This window comes from Tupaia chinensis, unplaced genomic scaffold (assembly GCF_000334495.1).
Source record: "Tupaia chinensis unplaced genomic scaffold, TupChi_1.0 Scaffold000225_1, whole genome shotgun sequence".
NCBI lineage: Eukaryota > Metazoa > Chordata > Mammalia > Scandentia > Tupaiidae > Tupaia > Tupaia belangeri.
In genome coordinates, this window is record NW_006159700.1 from 4615275 (window position 1) to 4634996 (window position 19722).

General features: G+C 35.4%; 1 pseudogene; it reads right to left on the minus strand.

The window, feature by feature from the left end:
- Positions 1-242: 242 nt before the first annotated feature.
- Positions 243-19722, minus strand: part of LOC102502923 (eukaryotic peptide chain release factor subunit 1-like) — a 61553-nt pseudogene continuing 42073 nt past the window's right edge.

A 19722-nucleotide genomic window follows, 5' to 3' on the forward strand; every position in this document is an offset into this window, starting at 1 on the left:
TGATTTAATTTTAATTTAAAAATGCCTATGGATATTATATTTCTGGATTTTTTTATATTTCAGAATTTTTTTCTTGAACTAATATTAACTTCTCTCTTTCTGTTTTTATGTGGCTATCACATATCATCTATCTCTCTATCATCTATATTTTTTGTCTTAAAATTGTTTTTTATATGCAATTTCATTTATTTACTGACCACACACATGCAATTTTATTTATTTACTTTTTCACAGTATCTAGCTCAAAAAGTTTTACTTGTCATGTTTTCTTGTCTTCTTTGTTGTAGGAATTTTGCTATTTCCAAAGCAGAAAATCTTCCAAAGATGATACATCCATCTGTTGTAGGTGGAACTTGGTTCAGCTGTTTGTCTCCTTCATAGGTGGGATTGTGTGCACTATTCATTCTGAGTAAGCATCCTGGTAAATACAATAGGGCCATTTCAGTTCCGGATTCTTGTGTGCAATGACCTCTGGCTTGGTCCTCATTCTGAAATGCAGGCATAGGGCTTGGCGAACAACAGACTTCTTGTGAGGCTTCCACTTTACCACCTTGCCAATCTCTAGGTAAACAGTTCATACATAATCATGAGTCTGTCTGAGTTCCCATAAGCTACTCAATGCACATATATCATCATCATTTTTGTCACATCTTGATTCTACTTCATCCTCATACATATCAAAAAACTAATGCATTGTGGACTCTATGTAACACATACCTTGTCCATCCTCTTGCAGAGGTGACAAGTTTTCTGGTTCCCCTATCTTTTGCCATCTGTTTCAAAAATGTAGTCCCCATAGCCCTCCTCACTTTCATCTTTCATAGCATTTACTTCATTGCCCTCTTCACCTTCATTGCCCCTTCACCTTTGAGGCTGCTGTCATCTTCATTGCCCCTTTCCAGTTCTGCTGTGTCTTCCTCAGATCACATTGAATCCATGATCAACTTTAGCACTGTGCAGTGAAATCAGGACAGTTGTTGGAGGATGTTTTTTACCTCAAGTGGAGAAGGCCTCTTATGCTCACCTGGCAGCTCAGCTAAAACCAATGACATTATCAGCCTTCTCACCTTCAAAAGAAGGCTTGTGCATGTCGTTTTCTATCTGGGGCTCCTCATGCATATATTGTTCTCATTTTTACAAGGTGATGGCTGAGTTAACTGGGTGGGCAAGGGACAGTGGTTCTTTGAGGGGCCTGGCTTTCCCGTCCTTTTGCTGAAGTGCTTCTAGGGACTGGATTATAGGCTTATATCCTTAACTTTAATGTAAACAAAATTGTTTTCTTTCAGATTGTTATCTGTCTTTTCTAAACTATGTTCATCAATCTTCTTTCTGTCTATTTCTCTATTTCCTTTTGTATGTTGAGGCCATACTCTTGCTCGATTCTCCTTTATGTTTGTCTATGTCATTTAAGAATAGGTTAGGAGTTCATGCCTATATCCTTTCTATAGTTGAGGGCATGCGGGGAAGCTCTTCTGGGACCACCACAGTTCATTCTGAAAAACCTAGGGGTCTGTTTTAAACTCTGAGATCAGACTAACTGTCCTATATCAAGGTTAAGTCAATAAAGTAGAATCCTGTAAGTTTGCCTATTTCAAGTCATATGGAACCTCAGAAAAGAGCAAGCTACCCACTTTTGATTATGACCTTCCTGGGATTTTAGACTCAAAGAATCAGAGCTGTATTTTATTATTATTACTTTTTTTTTTTACTTTGAGGTGTTGTAGACCGTTAATGCATTCTTTATTCTACCTTCCTCCAATTTGGGAATATTACAAAGAATTCTCAACATGTAATTAAATCAATTCTTCTTCTGAAGTGATCATTTTAGAATTAACAACCCAGAAATATTGTTTCAGAATCTTTCTTTTTTTTAGTCACTGACTTTCATATTTTATGGTGTAAGGTTTTAGGTGTTTTTGTAGTCCATTTCTGTGTGAACCAACATCAGCAAAGTTACCCTTGCAATATTGGTCAAGGTTTGTTTTCAATGATAACATTCCAAGTAAGCTAAAACTGGAGTGCCCAGGGTGCTGAGCTGGTTTTCCAATAGTCATTTTACAGGGTATTTAAATAAGCTAGACTGGCATCTTTACTGGAATATTACCCCAGAGTTTTCTTGGCATCTGAAGTGAAGGAAGTTTTTAAAGAAAATTACTTGTCCTGCTAATTTTTATTGAAGTAGTTAATTTGAATGTTAATGGAATGTGACCTCATTTATATTTCACCCTTGGTGATGTGGGTAATAGTAGTTACATCTATAAACATTTGTAATTAGTTATCATCTTCTTACAAATCCTTTCTGTCTTGGCATTTAATACATAATATTTTACTTTCTGTCTTTTTTTTTAATCTTAGAGGGTTTTTTTTTTTTTTTTTCTTATTGCCAGAGGGCATGTGCACTAACCAAACTGAGAGGGGGAGAAATTACCCTCCATTAGGGCAAGGCAATACTGTAATCTTCTTTTTTAACGTATTTGTCCATCCTATTAGAATTCTGAGTATACATGCACATGTGTCAGGCATGCTTTTCCAGCTGTGGGGGCTGGGATTCAAGCCATGGCTGGCCATATGGGATCTATCTCCTGATGTATAGGTACTTAACTGCTGTGCTACAGCATCAACTCTAGATTTCTTTTCTTTAAAAAAACAAACAAACAAGTTTTTGCCTTAAAGTGCGTGCCCTTGTCAGAAAGAGAGACAGAGACAGAGGCAGTGAGAGGGGAAGAGAGCAAAATACCCCCCCAAGGGAAGATAATCATGCCACAATCCCTTCTCCTCCATTCTCCTCTCAGAATTTTGAGTACACACATACACGGCTGGGATGAGTTTCAAACCACCAGGTCTGGAACTCAAACTGCACTTGTCCATGTGGGAATCTAGGACATTACCACTACGTCATCTGCTGGCCCCAAGCTCCAGATTTTTTTAAAAGCTGCACTGGCATCTTAATGGATATCTAATATTTCCCAATTGGGATCTTTAGTTAACTTCATGTTTCCATGTTTTATGTGGTTTTCAGCCCCTTTAGTTCACTATGTTAAGGAATATTTTATGACAAAGCCAGCTTGATCTATAGTTGTTTGATTTATTTCCATAGTATTTATGATAGCAATCTCTTAATTACTGTGCTTCTGGTTCAGTGAAACTAAAACCTTGGTGATACCTTTAATTTCTCCCTCATCCTTGGTTTACTTTGAAGTATGAGGGGAACTCAAAGAGTTCATGCAAAAATGAAATTAAAATAGGAATTTATTTGGTTAAAAAATATTGAAATCAATACATAGTTGTCCTTTTTTTTGTTTGTTTTTATACTATTCACTTCCTATAAATATCTCAAGTTTGGTTCCTTTTTTTAGCCCCAGATCCAATGAATTGTCAAGTCTGCTTATTTTAGTATGATTTAGAAAAAAATGATTCTCTTAGTTTTATTCTGTGTCATCAGCATAAATCAAGGTATATAATGTTTTGGTGTTACTATAAAATTCCCATCATTTATGATATGCCTTTTTAAAATTTACTGTCTTTCTGTGTGTCTTGCAAATATCACCCAGTTTCATAATACTCACCTATTCAGAAATGATAAAAAAAAATGCTATTTGCTTATGGCAATATTTTCCAAAGTAGTCTTTGAAGATGTGTTTCAATGGTTAAACAAGCAGAAAAAAAATATCAAATTAATTTGCCAGAGGCTGATTTGTTCACTGGGAAAAGAGTAAGAGAGGGAAAGCAGGAAAAGAGTAAGAGAGGGAAATCATACCCATAAGGGATGATTGCCCTGTAATCCTCTCTCCTCCATTTCTCCTTTTGGAATTTTAGGTACATATGAACACATGCCTGACTTTTTTTTTTTTTTTTCAGGCAATTAGATGTGAGACTTGAACTGCATTATCAACCATTTGGAATCCAGCTGCCCTAATCAACACACCGTAGCTGGCCTGAAAATATTCCTACAAATACATGTAAGTAGATTTCTTTACTAAAATCTCAGAGACTTTTAGTCACTAGACACTACCTTGCTTTTGTTTGCTTTATATTGTGGAGCAGATTATAACATTAGTGTTTCTTGGAGAACAAAATTGTAGCACTATTTTTTTTCCCACAGTTGTTTATTTTATTGAACGAGAGAGAGAAAAACAGGTAATCTTGACAGGATTTTGTTACACTGCAGCCCGTCTTGCAGCTTCCCAGTCAGCCACAAATTCAAATTGCAGATTGATTCAGTTCATCTTGGGATTGAAACCACACACAGTCTTATATGTGGTTCCAGCATTTCAGAACAGTGCCCTAACACTTGTGCCATAATGGGTAGACCACTAGGTTACCAAAGTTTTTACTAAAATACATTTATTACCGAAGACACATAGTTAACCTTTACTTTCCAGCATCCCTTGATTTATGTAAAACCATGTGAATTCTAGACAATACAATATGAAGGGAGTGATAGGCACTGTTTCTTGGCCATAGCTTTTAAGTGTCGTGCAATCTCTATAGTGTTTTCCTCTCCAGTTGGTAGTATGTGTATAATGATGAGGACCCAGAGGACAGTTGTCCTACAAAATAAAAGGAGATGAAGTCTCTGAGTTAATTACTATGTGAAGGAAAGCTGTCTGCTGACCAGCAGGTTTTAATTTGGATGGCTATGAGAATAAGAAATAAATTTCTATTTTGTTTGAGCCAGTGTAATAGTTTGCTTTTATTTTCTCCAGCCACTGATATAACCTCAATAAATACAGGTGTAAAATTAAAATTATTTAGTCTAGAAAGTCAAAGTTCTTTGCAATGATGATATTGACTATCTTTAGAACTATCTTCGATGTAGTAACACTGTTGTATGCACTTGTGGTGGACCCAAACTACTTACTCATGATAGATCTTCTTTTTAGAATGCCCCTGTTTTCATTTGGATTTTAAAATGTAAGCCCAGCTAAGGTGTTATAGTTCACATTAATTCTAGTATGAAGAGGAGGCTTTGGCTAATAGTGAACTCTAGCCTTGATTTAGAGTAGTTTCAAATGGGTAGATATTGAAATGTTTTTTTTCAAAATGTAGCTCTTAGCACAGTTGCTGTAGAACCACTTTATTGCTGTGTAGAATATAGTCTCTCCTTCCCTTTTTCTTTGGTACTTTAAGGCTGTGAGTCTAACTGTATTTCTTCTCTTCCTTACAGTCAAGATCTGAGATCCTGAATGTAATTTAGGTTCTGCTTTGAAGAGGGAATAATCCTATTTGACAGAGGGAAATAACATACTCTGCATTGACCTATGTTGGTACTGATATGCACACAATGAAGGTCAAGCATTTTGGTGATGATTGGACTCCACATTCTTCTAATTACTGAACACTTTCAGTGAGGGTTGTGGTGGTGAGGAGCAGCAGCATTTGAACCACAATATGGCAACCATGATGACACGCAGGTATGATTTGTGAGGGGAGAAGAAAATATTTAGCAAATCTGAATCTGACTGGACATGATCTTACTCTTGTACTTATAGTTTGTGTACCATGTATCTGAGAAAAAGAGTTTGAGAGCTACCATTATACATGGTATAGCAAATATAAAAGCACAGATGAGGTGTCAGATGGTAACTCAGTGCTAAAATGTGCACTCTGCAAGGTTGACCCACATGGGAAGTTTCTGGGTTCACATCCAGAGACCTTCCTCAGTACACTGGGCATATGTGTTCCTATAATCAGTGGAGTTAGTATGGGCCAGTTGAAACTAGGAAGAATTGTGGCTTTAAGATCCTATTATGGGGGATACCAGGTGGCATAGTGGTTAAGGTGCTGGACTTCCAATTTCAACATGGACAACTACGGTTCAAGTCCCATACCCAAGAGATTGAAAATCACTGTGTGTGTGTGTGTGTGTGTGTGTGTGTGTGTGTGTGTGTGTGTTTGTGTGTGTGTGTTTGTGTGTGCATGTCCAAAATCCTGAGAGGAGAATGGAGGAGAAGGTATTGTGGCATGGCCATCCCCCTCGGATTTCTTACTTTCTCTCTCTCTGTTACTATCTCTGGCAAGCGCACATGCCTGATGGCAAAAATTCTTAATATAATTTTAAGAAAGAGAGAGAAAAGATTCTATCGTAGGTGCTGTCTCTCTCTCTCTTCTCTCTCTCTCTCTCTCTCTATATATATATATATATGTGTATATATATATATATATACATATATATATATATTCTGCTCACTGGAAAAATAAGTAAAAGTAAAATAAGTAAAACTTAAAATATATACTTATAGATGAATGAAGACATATGCATTTAAGCTTCACCATGATTGTTAAGTAATTTCAAGTAGCAATGTCTTGGATAGAGTAAGATTTGAAGCCTATTTTACTATTTTGTTTGTTTTAGAGGTTATTGCCTTAGGGTGTGTGCATCTGCCAGAAAGAGGGAGAGACAGACAGAAACAGTGAGAGGGAAAGTGGGAAATCACCCCTCAGAAGGGATGGCCATGCCACAATCCCTTTCCTTCCATTCTTCTCCCAGGATACTGGGCATGCACTCACACACAGCCAGCATGATTTTGAAACCACCAGGTCTGGAACTTGAATGGGAGGCCCATGTGGAAGTCCAGTGATGTAACCACTATGCCATCTGCTGGCCTCTAGTATTATTATTCACTATGGTTTATTTGGAAACTAGCTGTCTACTTAATTAACTTCAACCATATACTTTCTTCTACTCCCAAAGAAGGTATATCATGTAGAAATTCTAAACCTAAAGAGATAATTTTTGGAATTTCATAGAAGTAGTAATGATGAATTGTAATTTTTAGCCATATTAGGCATAATAAAAAATTCTGTTAGTAATCAAACACAAATAGGAATGATTATGAAACATACTATAGCACATTATATTAAAAAATTAACAAAGGAATAGAAATAACAGTTTTGGTTCATTTACAGTACTTTTTAAAAGAATAAAATTCATTACAAGAATTATCATCACATTCACTTTTAAAAACATAGGGAATTAAGTAACATATGCCAGTGTTTTTTTATATACATATTTTATTTTAATTTCTTCTATACATTCAATCACTATATATCACTTAACTTGCAAAATAAATTTACAACATGAATAATAACTCCTATAATAATGTAATAATCAGCAAAAGTTTCCAATAACAATATTTCTATGAGACATTACATATATGCTATTTTATCATAATTTATATACATTTTAATTATTTTGAATATTTCAAAGCTTTCATGTTGTGCTGTTTTATATATGCCATTCGGTTGCAATGTCATTGTTCAGAAATGTTTATTGATTTATTCACACTGTAATTAGCTTTGAAGAAAAGAGAAACATGAAATGATAACAAAATCTATATTTGCTGTAATAGAACAAAAAAATGCCCATAAAGTACTTTTCAGGCTCTGTATGAGTTAGCAAGATATTACTTTATTCATGTATGATTTAAATTTTTCTAGACTCCACATATGATTGAGATTAAACAGTACTTGTCTTTCTGTGTCTGATTTGTTTCATTTAACATACTGTCCTCCAAATTCATCCATTTTGTCAGTCTATTGGCTGGCTATAACCCATGACAAAACAAACAATAAATGACAATTTTCTTTCATAAAATTTTAACTAAAATTATAAAAATAAAAAGATAGCAGTAAGAAAGGACTCTAAAAAGGAGTCATGTGGTAGAAAGTCAGGACTAAGAGGACTTATAACAAATTAAAGTTCCAAGAAAGCTGACATTCTGTTTCCACAGATGCTGTTAAGCTGAGGGAAAAAAAAAAATCCCAAAGCAAACAAACAAACAAACAAAGAAACAAAATAGATAGTAGAGGTTGAGAAATACCAAAAGATAGACTCTAAGTTTAGCTGAGTCTGATCAAGGTTGGGGCATGGAGTGAAAATTTTATAATGATTATTTCCATGGATATTATAGTTTTCCATGTTCATAAATATTTTTCTTACTTTCTGTTGTTTAGCTTTGATTATTTAGTGTTTTATATACTTACATGACCCTATATGTAAGTTCAGATCCTTTTAGTTATAGAACTTATATAAAAAGACCATTTACTGTGGTGTACTTGGGCTCAATCATAGATTCCAATCCACTGAAAAGTTAGGTCATAAAACATGGAAAAAACAAAATTTTATAAAAATCTATTTACCATGATGCCATTAATGTGACTTGTCTCCAATGAGCGTGCATCACTTAATTGAAAATGATTAAATCATGAGGAAAAATATTTGATTAGTTCAAGTTTTTCAGGTATCTTATTGATGGTGTCTTAGGGGGACAGAGACATATAATAGCACAAAGACTGTGGCACTGATTCCATTTTTTTTTTTATTTGCTGGAGGGCAGTACACTCACTGGAGAGAGACAGAGAGAGACGGAAAGTGAGAAAGCTTCCATTCCCCCATGGGGAATGCTTGCATTAAAATCCCCTCTTTTCCATTTCTCCCTCTGTCCTGAATTTTGAGCACTCATGCAGTCACCCACCATATTTCTCAAGTTGCAAGGTTTGGGACTACTACCGTATAGTTAGTCATGTAGTTAGGAGCTAGCCACTTTACCTACTAGTCATGTAGTTAGGATCTAACCACTTTACCTACTATGCCTCGAACTGGCCCATACTAACTCCTCTGTTAAAGGCAGGCAGCTTTAGGAAAAAAAAAAGAATTAAGGAGACAACCTAATGTGTGTATACTACAATTAATTATTATTATCATTTACAATTTCTGAATTATTTGAGGTAACTTGACAAGGGTTTGTTTCTTGCAAACAAGAGTTAAACTAACCTATGCATTAAATTTAAAAAACTTTTATATGATTGTAAAAATATCTCTTCAGATTTTCCAAGGAATTACAAAACAAAGTTTTCCAGTTTATAGTCTCAACTGCCCAATCCATTGTTCACATATTTTCAACTTGAAGATCCCAAGATTTCCAGAGCACAGCATGAGTATCTCAACAGCTGGCTTCAAGTGAAGCAGCTGAATACCAGGCTAATATGTCTACATTATATGTCTATAATCCAGGTTTTCACAGAGTTAATTTCATTTGCTATACAGATTGTGAAATAATTAGGTAGAAATCAGTCTTTTTAATTTTTTGATTGACAGATTGAGAGAATTATCTATAAGTTTCCTTATAGTACTCATAATCTTTTATTTCAATACCCTTAAGTCCCTGAGAAAATTTTTATAAAATCCCCATTCTAATTAATTGGTCTCAAATACCCATATACTTGAAAATCCTACCAAGCTTGTCCATGAATATTTAATTGACTTATCTGTTCTGGGTCTGTATATACTGAGGCCTATTATTTTCCGAGATGCAAACATACACTTGTCTAACAGAGGAAGCCTCTGTCTATTCTGAAAATGTAACGTGAAACATACCAAAATAATTAAAGAATTTTCATTATGTATCTGAAGAATGTAAGATTAAGTAAAATGCTTTCTTGCCTCAAAGTCATGTTAGTAATAACTCATACTTCGTCTCATTGTCTCCTCAGTGCTTCAAGCTATTATTTCATTATTGAGAAAATATTAGCAGAAAGTGAAATTTCATAAACTCTAGGGAAAAATTCAAGGTTTTAATATATATATAGAGTGACTTTTTAAGTTCCACCAGTCTGTGTGGCACAGTCCCAGGGAGGCAGCCAGTAAAGGTGAGAAGCTGTGAAGCTCTCAGTTAGTGTTCTGCTAAGCTGGTCTGGGACTTTGGATCCTTTCATGTCCCACTGCTCCTACAGTGTCTTTCCAAGTTCTAGCAACTTGCATGGTAGGATCCCAGGGAGGCTGCTGCTGAAGGTCAGCAGCTGTAAAACCCCTACTGGTGTCCTGCTAAGCCAGGTCTGGAACTTTGAATCCTTTAGTATCTGGCTGCCCCTCTAGTGCCTTTCCAAATTTGAAAAACTGATACAACAGAGTCCCATGGAGCCAAGTTCTTTTAGATTTCTAATTTTACCAGTCCATGTGCTGCATACATGTATTTCTTTCTGTAGTTACATAGTTCCAGAGCAGCTCCAGGTGTGTTTCATTCTGAGAGTTTGTTAAAGGATCCAAGTACCTGAACCTGGATAGCTAGATAAACCCTATTCTGATTGAAAGACACATTCCTGTACCAAAGAACACACCTGGAAAGGAGAGCTGTTCTTTTCCACTGACACTAAAGAACCCATCCAAAAAAGTAGGAAGAAGTGTGTACTTCATCAGATAACCAAAAACCAACACAGAGGTACAATAAATGTGAAAAAAAGGAGCTATTTCTCCCTCAAGGGAAAACAACATCTTCTCATCACCCACAGACAGCACAATAAAACTCACAGATATGTAAGAAAAAGAATTCAGAATATTCTTAGTGACAAAAGTAAATGAAATGCAAGAGAAAAGAAACAACACACTCTAGAGATGAGGAAGCCCTTCCATGACTTAAAGGTGAAGATAAACACCATAAAAAATTTCAAATGAAACTTCTAAGGATGAAAATTGTGATACAAGAAATCAAAGCCTCCCTTGACAGTATTAATAGCAAATTAGAACATGCAGAACCTAGAATTTCTGATATAGAAGATGAAACCTCAGACCTTGAAAAATGACCAAAAGAATGACAAAGTAGCTACAACAACAACAAAAAGAGGACAACATATAAAAAAATACCATAATAGATACCATTAAATGCCCAAACAATGAAATAATTGGTGTTCTAGAAGGTGAAGAATATAATGAGGGTATTGAAAATCTATTCCATGAAATATTTGCAGAAAACTTTTTCAACCTAGAGAAACATTGAAACATTCAGACCCAAGAAGTACAAAAGACCTCAAATCAATTCAACTTAATAAGATCCTCTCCAGGGCACATTATAGTCAGATTGGTCAAAATTGCAGGTAAGGGGAACCAGCGGTTAGCGTAATGGCTATGTCGCTGGACTCCCACATAGTCAACCATGGTTCACGTCCTGGACCCGGTGGCTTAAAACTCACGCCAGGTGCATGTGCATGCATGCCCAAGATCCCGAGAGGAGAATGGAGGAGAAGGGATTGCGGCATGACCATCCCCTCTGGGGGTTGATTTCTCGCTTTCTGTCTCTATGTCTCTCTCAGTCTGTCTGGCGAGCACATGCACCCTATAGCGAAAACCTCTCCAAAAAAAAAAAAAAATTGCAGACAAGGACAAGATTCTAAAAAGGCAAGAGAGAAATGTCAAGTTACTTACAAAGGTTATCCCATTGGACTAACATCAAAACTCAAATGAAAAAATGCAAAGAAAGAAAGAATAGGAAAATATAATCAATACACTAAAAGAAAATTATTAAGAAAAATAATTTCAACCAAGAATACTATAGCCAGCAAAACTTTCCTTCATATGGGAAGAAAAAAAATATTCTCAGATAAACAAAAACTGAAAGAATTCACTAATTCTAGACCAACAGTTCAGGAAGCACTGAATGGATTATGATATCAGGAAGGCTAAAGAGGGGCAAAGTGAAATAAGGCAACATAAACACCAAGAAAGTGGCTAACAAAATGGCAGGGCAAGTCTGCAAATAACAATCATAATGGTGAATATTAATGGATTAAATGCTCCAATCAAAAGACACAGACTGAAAGGATAAAACAAAAACAAAAACAAAAAAACAAACAGGAGCCCTCTATATGCTGCCTACAAGAAATGAACCTCATGGATAAAAACAAACATAGACTGAAAGTAGAGGGCTGGAAAAAGCTATTCCAAGAAAATGGAAAACAATAAAAAACTCTAGAGTAATAATACCGGATATAAGATAAAATAGATTTTAAGACAAAAGTTTAAGAAGAGACAAAGAAGTGCACAAAATAGTACTCAAAGGGCTAATTCACCAAGAAGATTTAACACTTATAAACACCTACTCACCTCACACTGGAGCACCCAAATATGTAAAAAATAAACCACCTGATCAAAAAGGAGAGAGACTACAACACAATAATTGTTGGAGATATCAACACTCCACTGTGTTCTCTGGACAGATCATACAGACAAATTAAGCAAAAAGATACAGAATCTTGGGACCAGCAGTTAGCATAGTGGCTATGTCGCTGGACTCCCATGTGGTCAACCGCAGTTCGCGTCATGGACCCAGTGGCTTAAAACTCACGCCGGGCGCGTGTGCGTGTGTGCCCAAGATCTTGAGAGGAGAATGGAAGAGAAGGGAATGCGGTGTGGCCATCCCCCCTGTGGGGTGGTGACTTCTCACTTGCTTTCGCTCTGTCTCTCTCTCTCTGGCAAGTGCACGTGCCCTATAGCAAAAACCTCTCCAAAAAAAAAAAAAAAGATACAGAATCTAAATTATACCATAAATCAAAAGAACTTGACAGACATCTAGAGGCCTCTCTATCCCAAAACCTCAAGATATACATTTTTCTCATCCAACAATGGAATATTTTAGAAGATTGACCACATGATAATCACAAAACAAGCCTTTATAAATTCAAATGGAAGAGCAATCCACGTTGGGCGCCAATCTGCTGGGGACCAGCCTTGGCGTGGGTGGCAAAGGTGAACAGAAGACAAAGGCCTGGGTGTCTTTTCATGCATGTCCTTTGCCGGACACCCCTCAAAGATTGCTCTCTGAGGAATGACAACCACCAGGAATTATTATGCCTTTTTATTGAAAACGTGTTACATGTAAGTAAATGGAAGAGGGACTACGTGTTTTGATTATTAGCTCATAAAGTCTTAAGAATAGGGAACATAGATTCTATTTAGGGTTGGATTAAGGGTGGGTCTAGTGCTGTTCCGCAATTGTAGGTGGGTCTCCATGGAATGCAGTTTTGGGAAAGCGGTTCTAGTAAGCAGAGATGATTATCAGCTGATGCGGTGCAGCAGCAGCCATCTTGTGATTACTGGAAATGGTGCTAAGAAAAGAAAATTTTAAGTATAGATGTTAGTTTTTATGGATCTTAATAAAGTATGGTACTTATATAGTTTTGTAGGGATTTAAAACTTAATTTGAGGAATTCTAATATATTTATCTATTTCACTTGGTGAGGGCGGGGGGTGTCCTGGGCCAGTTTTGGCCTGATCTTATTTTACGTAAAGAAAGGATTAAGTTTACCTTAAATGCATTTTGAAGGGCTTTCTAAAGGTTAAGATTATTTCTGCCTAGATAGAACTTTAGCCCACCCTCTATTGTGACTATGGAGATAAAGCATTGTAATTAACAGTAAGTGATTAGAGCAAAGGGGAGTGGTTGGGGGACTTCCTGGAAGATTTTATCATATACTCAGGATGTATAAGAGAGCTATGTAATTCTTTTACAGTAGTATATTGGGGAGTCAGAGGGGGGTCGCTTCCCAGCAAGGCTGCTACAGTTTCTGGAGCAAAATCCTAGGTCGGGGGAGGGGGGTGCACAGTAGTGGCCTTGCCAACTTACTGAACCGACTGGAAGCAAGGAGGCTCAGACAGATCCTGGGGCCCGCTGGGTCAGACTCCTCCAAATAGCCAAAAGGCATATGAAAAAATGCTCAACATCCCTCATTGTAAGGGAAATACAGATCAAAACAACAATTAACTGCCACCTAACCCCAGTCAGAATGACTAAGATTAAAAATGCTAAAAATGGTAAGTGCTGGTGGGGCTGTGGTGAAAAGGGAACTCTCTTACACTGCTGGTGGGAATGTAAATTGGTCCAGCCACTATGGAGAACAATTTGGAGATTCCTCAAAAATCTACAAATAGAACTACCATAAGATACAGCAATCCCATTCCTTGGTATCTACCCAAAGGACAGAAGAATTCTTAATTGGAAAAGTGCTTGCACATCAATATTTATTGTGGCATTATTCACAATTGCTAAGACATGGAACCAACCCAAATGCCCATGAACAGATGAGTGAATTGAAAAATTATGGCACATATACTGTATGGAATACTATTCAGCTATAAAAAACAACAAGTCTCGGGCTTTTCACAGAAAGTGGATGGATATGGGAGATTTACTGCTGAGTGAAGCAAGCCAAGCTATGAAGGAGAGTCATTGTGTGTCCCCACTTAATTTATATCAAGTGTCTGTACCCTTTGACTGAAACTGATTGACTAAAGGATATAGAAACACAATAAATGATTGTGAATATCAGATCTAGTGTTGTGAAAGAGTAGAGTCTGAGGAAGGACATTTAGAAGAAAAATAGGGAGGCGAAGCATTAATGGGACAAGAAATGTTGTATTACCTGTTGAAGATAATTTTATAATATTATCAACAAGACTAGGGAGAAATGTACACATGTTGGAATATTCACTTTGTAAGCTAAAAAATGTAATTGAATGTATAAAAGAACAAGAAATAAAAAATAAATTAAAAAGTAAACTATATCTAACATCGTCTTCAATCATGATGAAATCAAACTTGAAATTAACTTCAGGAGAAAAACCTCTACAATAAAACAAGGAAACCAAACAATCTATCTTTGAATAATTTCACAATCACTGAAGAAATTAACATTGGACTCTAAAGAGTCATTGAAACCAATGATAAGCACACAAACTTTCATAATCTATGGGACACAGCAAGAGCATTCATAAGAGTGAAGTTCCTAGCAATTAATGCTTGCAAGAAAAAAATGGAGAGGTGGCAAATAGACATCTTAACAACACACCTCAAGCAACTGGAAAAATAACAACAAAAATTACAGGATTAAAAAAAAAGATTTGAGCACAAATAAATGAAATAGAGATTAAATGAACTATGTAGAAAATAAATTAAATCAAAGGCTGCTTTTTTTGAGAAGATAAACAAAATTGACACACTGTTAGTTAAACTAAGTAAGAAGAACAGAGAAATGAACCTGATAAGTCTAATCAGAAGTGAAGCAGGCAATATTACAACAGACGTAACAGAAATACAAATGATCAAAAGAGAATACTATGAATGATGTATAGACATACTCCAAGAAAAAAGACAGCCTAAGTAGATGGACAAATTCCTGGACACATATAATATTCTAAGATTGAATCAAGAAGACATAGAAAACCTGAATAGAAACCAATAACAAGCAATGAAATGGAATCAGTAATAGTCTCCTAGCAAAGAAAAGTGCAGGTTCCAATGGCTTCACTTCTGAATTTTACAAAGTTTTTTTTTTTTCAAATATGCATTAGCAACACTTTATTCTGCATTTTTTCTGGATATTGCTGATATCCAAATTAGTCATATAATAATTAAGTGTTGGTGGCAATTTTTTTTTCTATCCAGAGTACACTGTATATTGTCTTAATCAAGCACATCAACAAACATGTTATTGTCAACAAATAATTTTCCATTTCTTGCTTCCTGTATGTTTTACTTCTCCCCTATTCTTGATTCCCTATCTCTTACCCTCAGTCACCTCCCACTCTCTTCCCACACTGTCTCTGGTATCTATGTTTACTTTCTATACTGTTTTACCCCCATTTTTTATTGAATTACTAAAGATCTTAATTAATCTAAATATTTTCATAGCAAACACAGCTGATATATACATTTCCATGAACACAAGTCTAATTTAGGCATGACTTAATCATGACTTAATCATGTATATTATTATCCAAAATTCTACAAAATTTTTAAAGAAGAGATAATCTCCATTCTTCTCAAACTATTTTTAAAGATAGATAAGGAAGAAATCTTCCCAAATTCATACTAGAGAGCCTCTATTACTCTCATTTCAAAAACAGACAGGATATCCCAAATAAAGACAACTGCAGAGCAATATCTATCCCTAATGAATACAGATGAAAAATTCTTAAGAAGATACTAGCAAATTGTATCCAATGATATACACCACGATCAGGTTGGCTTTATTCCAAGGATGTAAGGGTGGTTTAACATATGCAAAACCATAAATGAAAATAAATGTAATACATTATATTAATAGAAGAAAAGATAAAAATCATGATTTTATCAAACGATGCAGAAAAAGCATTTTAAAAAAACAACATCTCTTCACAAATTAAGACTCTCAGAAAAATTGGCATAAAAGTGACATATTTCAACACAATAAAAGCTATGTATAAAAAATCCATAGCCATCATCAAACTAAATAGGAACATCGCTTTATAATGAAGACTCTCAGGAAAATAGAGTTAGAAGGGCTATTTCTCAGCACAATAAAAGCCATATACAACAGGCCTGTGGCTAACATCATACTAAGGAGGAAAAGCTGAAAACTGGAACATTCAGATAGGAAAAGAAGCTAAACTGTTCCTATTTGCAGATGATATGATTATATACATAAAAAATACAAAATAATCTACAATAAATAAAAATAATAATAATCATCAAAATAATCAACAAAAATTTTAAAAAACTGATAAATAATCCATTTATCAGTTCTGGAACTGATAATTGAATACAATAAAGTGGCAGGATACAAAATCAACATACAAAAATCTATAGTATTTCTATACACCAACAATGAACAGACTAAGGTGGAATTGAAGAAAGAAATTCCATTTACAATGGCCAAAAAAGACATGATAAATTTAAGAGTAAACCTAATCAAAGAAGTAGAAGAGCTCTACAAGGAAAACTATGAAAAACTTAAATAAGACATTGAAAATGATACAAAAAGAAATTATAAATATAAATATATATTAAAAGGGATTAATAATACAAAAAGGACAGCTTATGTTCCCAGGTTAGAATAATTAATATAATCAAAATGTCAATTCTATCCAAATTAATCTGCAAATTTAATGCAATTCCAATCAAATTACCAGAGGTATTATTCACAGATTTAGAAAAAATAATTAAAGAATTTGTTCAGAATCATAAAAATCCTCATATAACCAAAGTAATAGTACACAAGAAGAGTGAAGTAGGAAGCATCTCACTCCCTAACCCCAAAATGTATTTCAAAGTTGTGATAATCAAAACAGCATAGTACTGGCACAAAAACAGGCATGCGTAGCAGTGGAACAGAATAGAGACCCGGGAAATAAGCCCACAAACATATGGTCAACTGATTTTTGCCCAAGGGCACCAGGCAATCTAATTGGGAAAAGAAAATCTCTTTAGCAAATAGTTGTGGAAAAACTAGGTAGACATTTGGAAAAAGATGAAACTGGACCCCTAAATCTCACCATTAACAAAAATCAATTCAAAAATAGATGAAAGATCTAAATCTAAGACCTGAAATGATAAAACTACTGGTAGATAATAGAGGGAAAGTTCTTGGAGACATTGGAGTAGGCAATGACTAATTAAATAAGATTCCCAAACCACAGGCAATAATCCCCCAAATAGACAAGTCAGATTACATTAGGTAAAAAAAAGTTTATACACAGCAAAAGAAACAACAATTGGTGAACTGACACTCTCCAAATAAGAGAATATATTTACGAACTGTACCTTAGATAAGGGATTGATAATAAGAGTATGCTGGGAGCTCAAGTAGCTTACCTGAAAAATAATAATCAAGCCAATTTAAAGATAGGCAAATTAGAGACCGGCAGTTAGCATAAAGGCTATGTCACTGAACTGTCATGTAGTTGACAATGGTTTGAGTCCAAGATCCAGTGACTTAAACTCGTACTGGGTGCATGTGTGTATGTGCCAAAGATCCTGAGAGTAGAAAGGAGAAGGGATTGTGGTGTGGTCATCCCCCTAGGGGGGTGATTTCTCACTTTCTGTCTCTCTGTCCCTCTCTGTCTTTCTGGTGATCGCACATGCCCTATAGCAAAAACCTCTCAAAAAATAAATAAATAAGAAAAAGAAAAGATAGGCGAATTAGCTAAATAGACAATTCTCTAAGGAAGATAAATGAATAGCCAAAAAGCATATAAAAAAATGCTTAATACCCTATCACAGGGGAGATACAAATTAAAACTACAATGAGATACCACCTATCTTAGTCAGAATGGCTAAAATTAAAAAAAAAAAAAAGGTATGGTAAGTCCTGGTGAGGCTGCAGTGAAAAGAAAAAGGGAATTCTACACTATTGATGGGAATGTAAATTAGTATAGCCACTCTGGTGATATGGAGTTTTTTCATAGATCTATGTATAGAACTACCATGGGATAGGAATACACTTGTTCAGAAAAACACTTACACATCCATGTTTACTGCAGCATTATTCCCAGTTGCTAAGACATGGAACCAACCCAAATGTCCACAAACAGATGAATGGATTGAAAAAACGTGGCACATATATGCTATAGAATACTACTCAGCAATTAAAAAAAGGGGGGACCATGGAACTTGATAGAAAGTGGACAAATATGGAAAATTCACTGCTAAACAAAGCAAACCAACCTATGAAAGAGAAGCACAGTATGTCCCCACTCAAGATATACCAGATGCGTGCACTCTATGGCAGAAACTGAAAGATTGGAAGATACAAAAGCATGAAGAGCAGGGTCAGTAGTTGGCATAATGGCTATGCTGTTGGACTCCCATGTACTTGACCGTGGTTCAAGTCCCTGACCTGGTGGCTTAAACTCATGCTGGCACATGTGTGTGCATGCTCAAGATCCCAAGAGGGGGACCAATAGTTAATGTAATAGCTGTGTCGCTGAATTCCCCTGTAGTCGACCAAGGTTTGAGTCCCAGACCTGGTGGCTAAAACTCATGCCGGGCACGTGTGCATGTGTGCTCATAATCTCTAGAGGAAAATGGAGGACAAGGGATTGCGGTGTGGCCATCCCCCCGGGGGGTGATTTCTCGCTTTCTGTCTCTCTGTCTCTCTGGCAAATGCACACACCCTATGGCATAAACCTCTCCCCCAAAAAAGTGTCAAAAGCAACTGTGGATATTGGATATAGTGTGGGAGAAGGTGAGAAATGGGGGAAGGTGAAAGGGAGGGAATCAAGGAGAAAAAAGTCAGAAACACAACATTTAAGGAACACAAAAATGGAAAATTATCTTTTGATGATTCATATGGTAATATCTTTGTACACTGTATTTATGGTGGGGAAATTCATTTTGTATATTCTAATGATATACAGTGATTGAATGCAAATAATAATAAAAGATATCTTTTGAAAGAAAAAAATAAAACTTTTCTACATCAAATAATTAATGTATATATAATGAAAAATTATTTTTATTTAAATATGTGTTATATTTTAAAATGTCTGATGTTAATTTTGTTAGTCCTAAAAGAGTAAATGAAAGAAGTATCACTGGAGTTAAGAGCTGTAAGTCAGGAGATGCTTTAAGCTCAATCCACATTTTGGACATGTTTTTTATTGAAATAGAACTCAACTGGTTACTAGTGCAATAATAAAATGATAATTCCACATTTAAATTGATATGATTATTTTTGGCAAAGATATGCATTTGCTAACTTTTCATTAATAAAAACAGAAAAAAATAAAGTGCAGTAAATGTTTTATTAAGAAAAATTTATTTTTGGAAGATTACACAAAATAGCAGAATAGTGATTAGAGTGGTTAGGGGCAAAAATAAAAGAGTCAAAAGTAATCCTTTTATTCTGGTAGTTCACTTTAAAATAGTATGTTGGACGAACAAGTTTATATAATTCATTATAATTATATGAAATTATGATGTTAATGAACTGTTAAAGCTGTTGTAACTTGAAAACGTATAAAAGGTCGTTGTATTGCTGCTGTTTGAAATATACAACAAAATTAAGAGATACTTTCAAATTGACCTAATTCAGTCTTTCTTTCTTTCTTTTCTTTCTTTCTTTCTTTCTTTCTTTCTTTCTTTCTTCCTTCCTTCCTTCCTTCCTTCCTTCCTTCCTTCCTTCCTTCCTTTC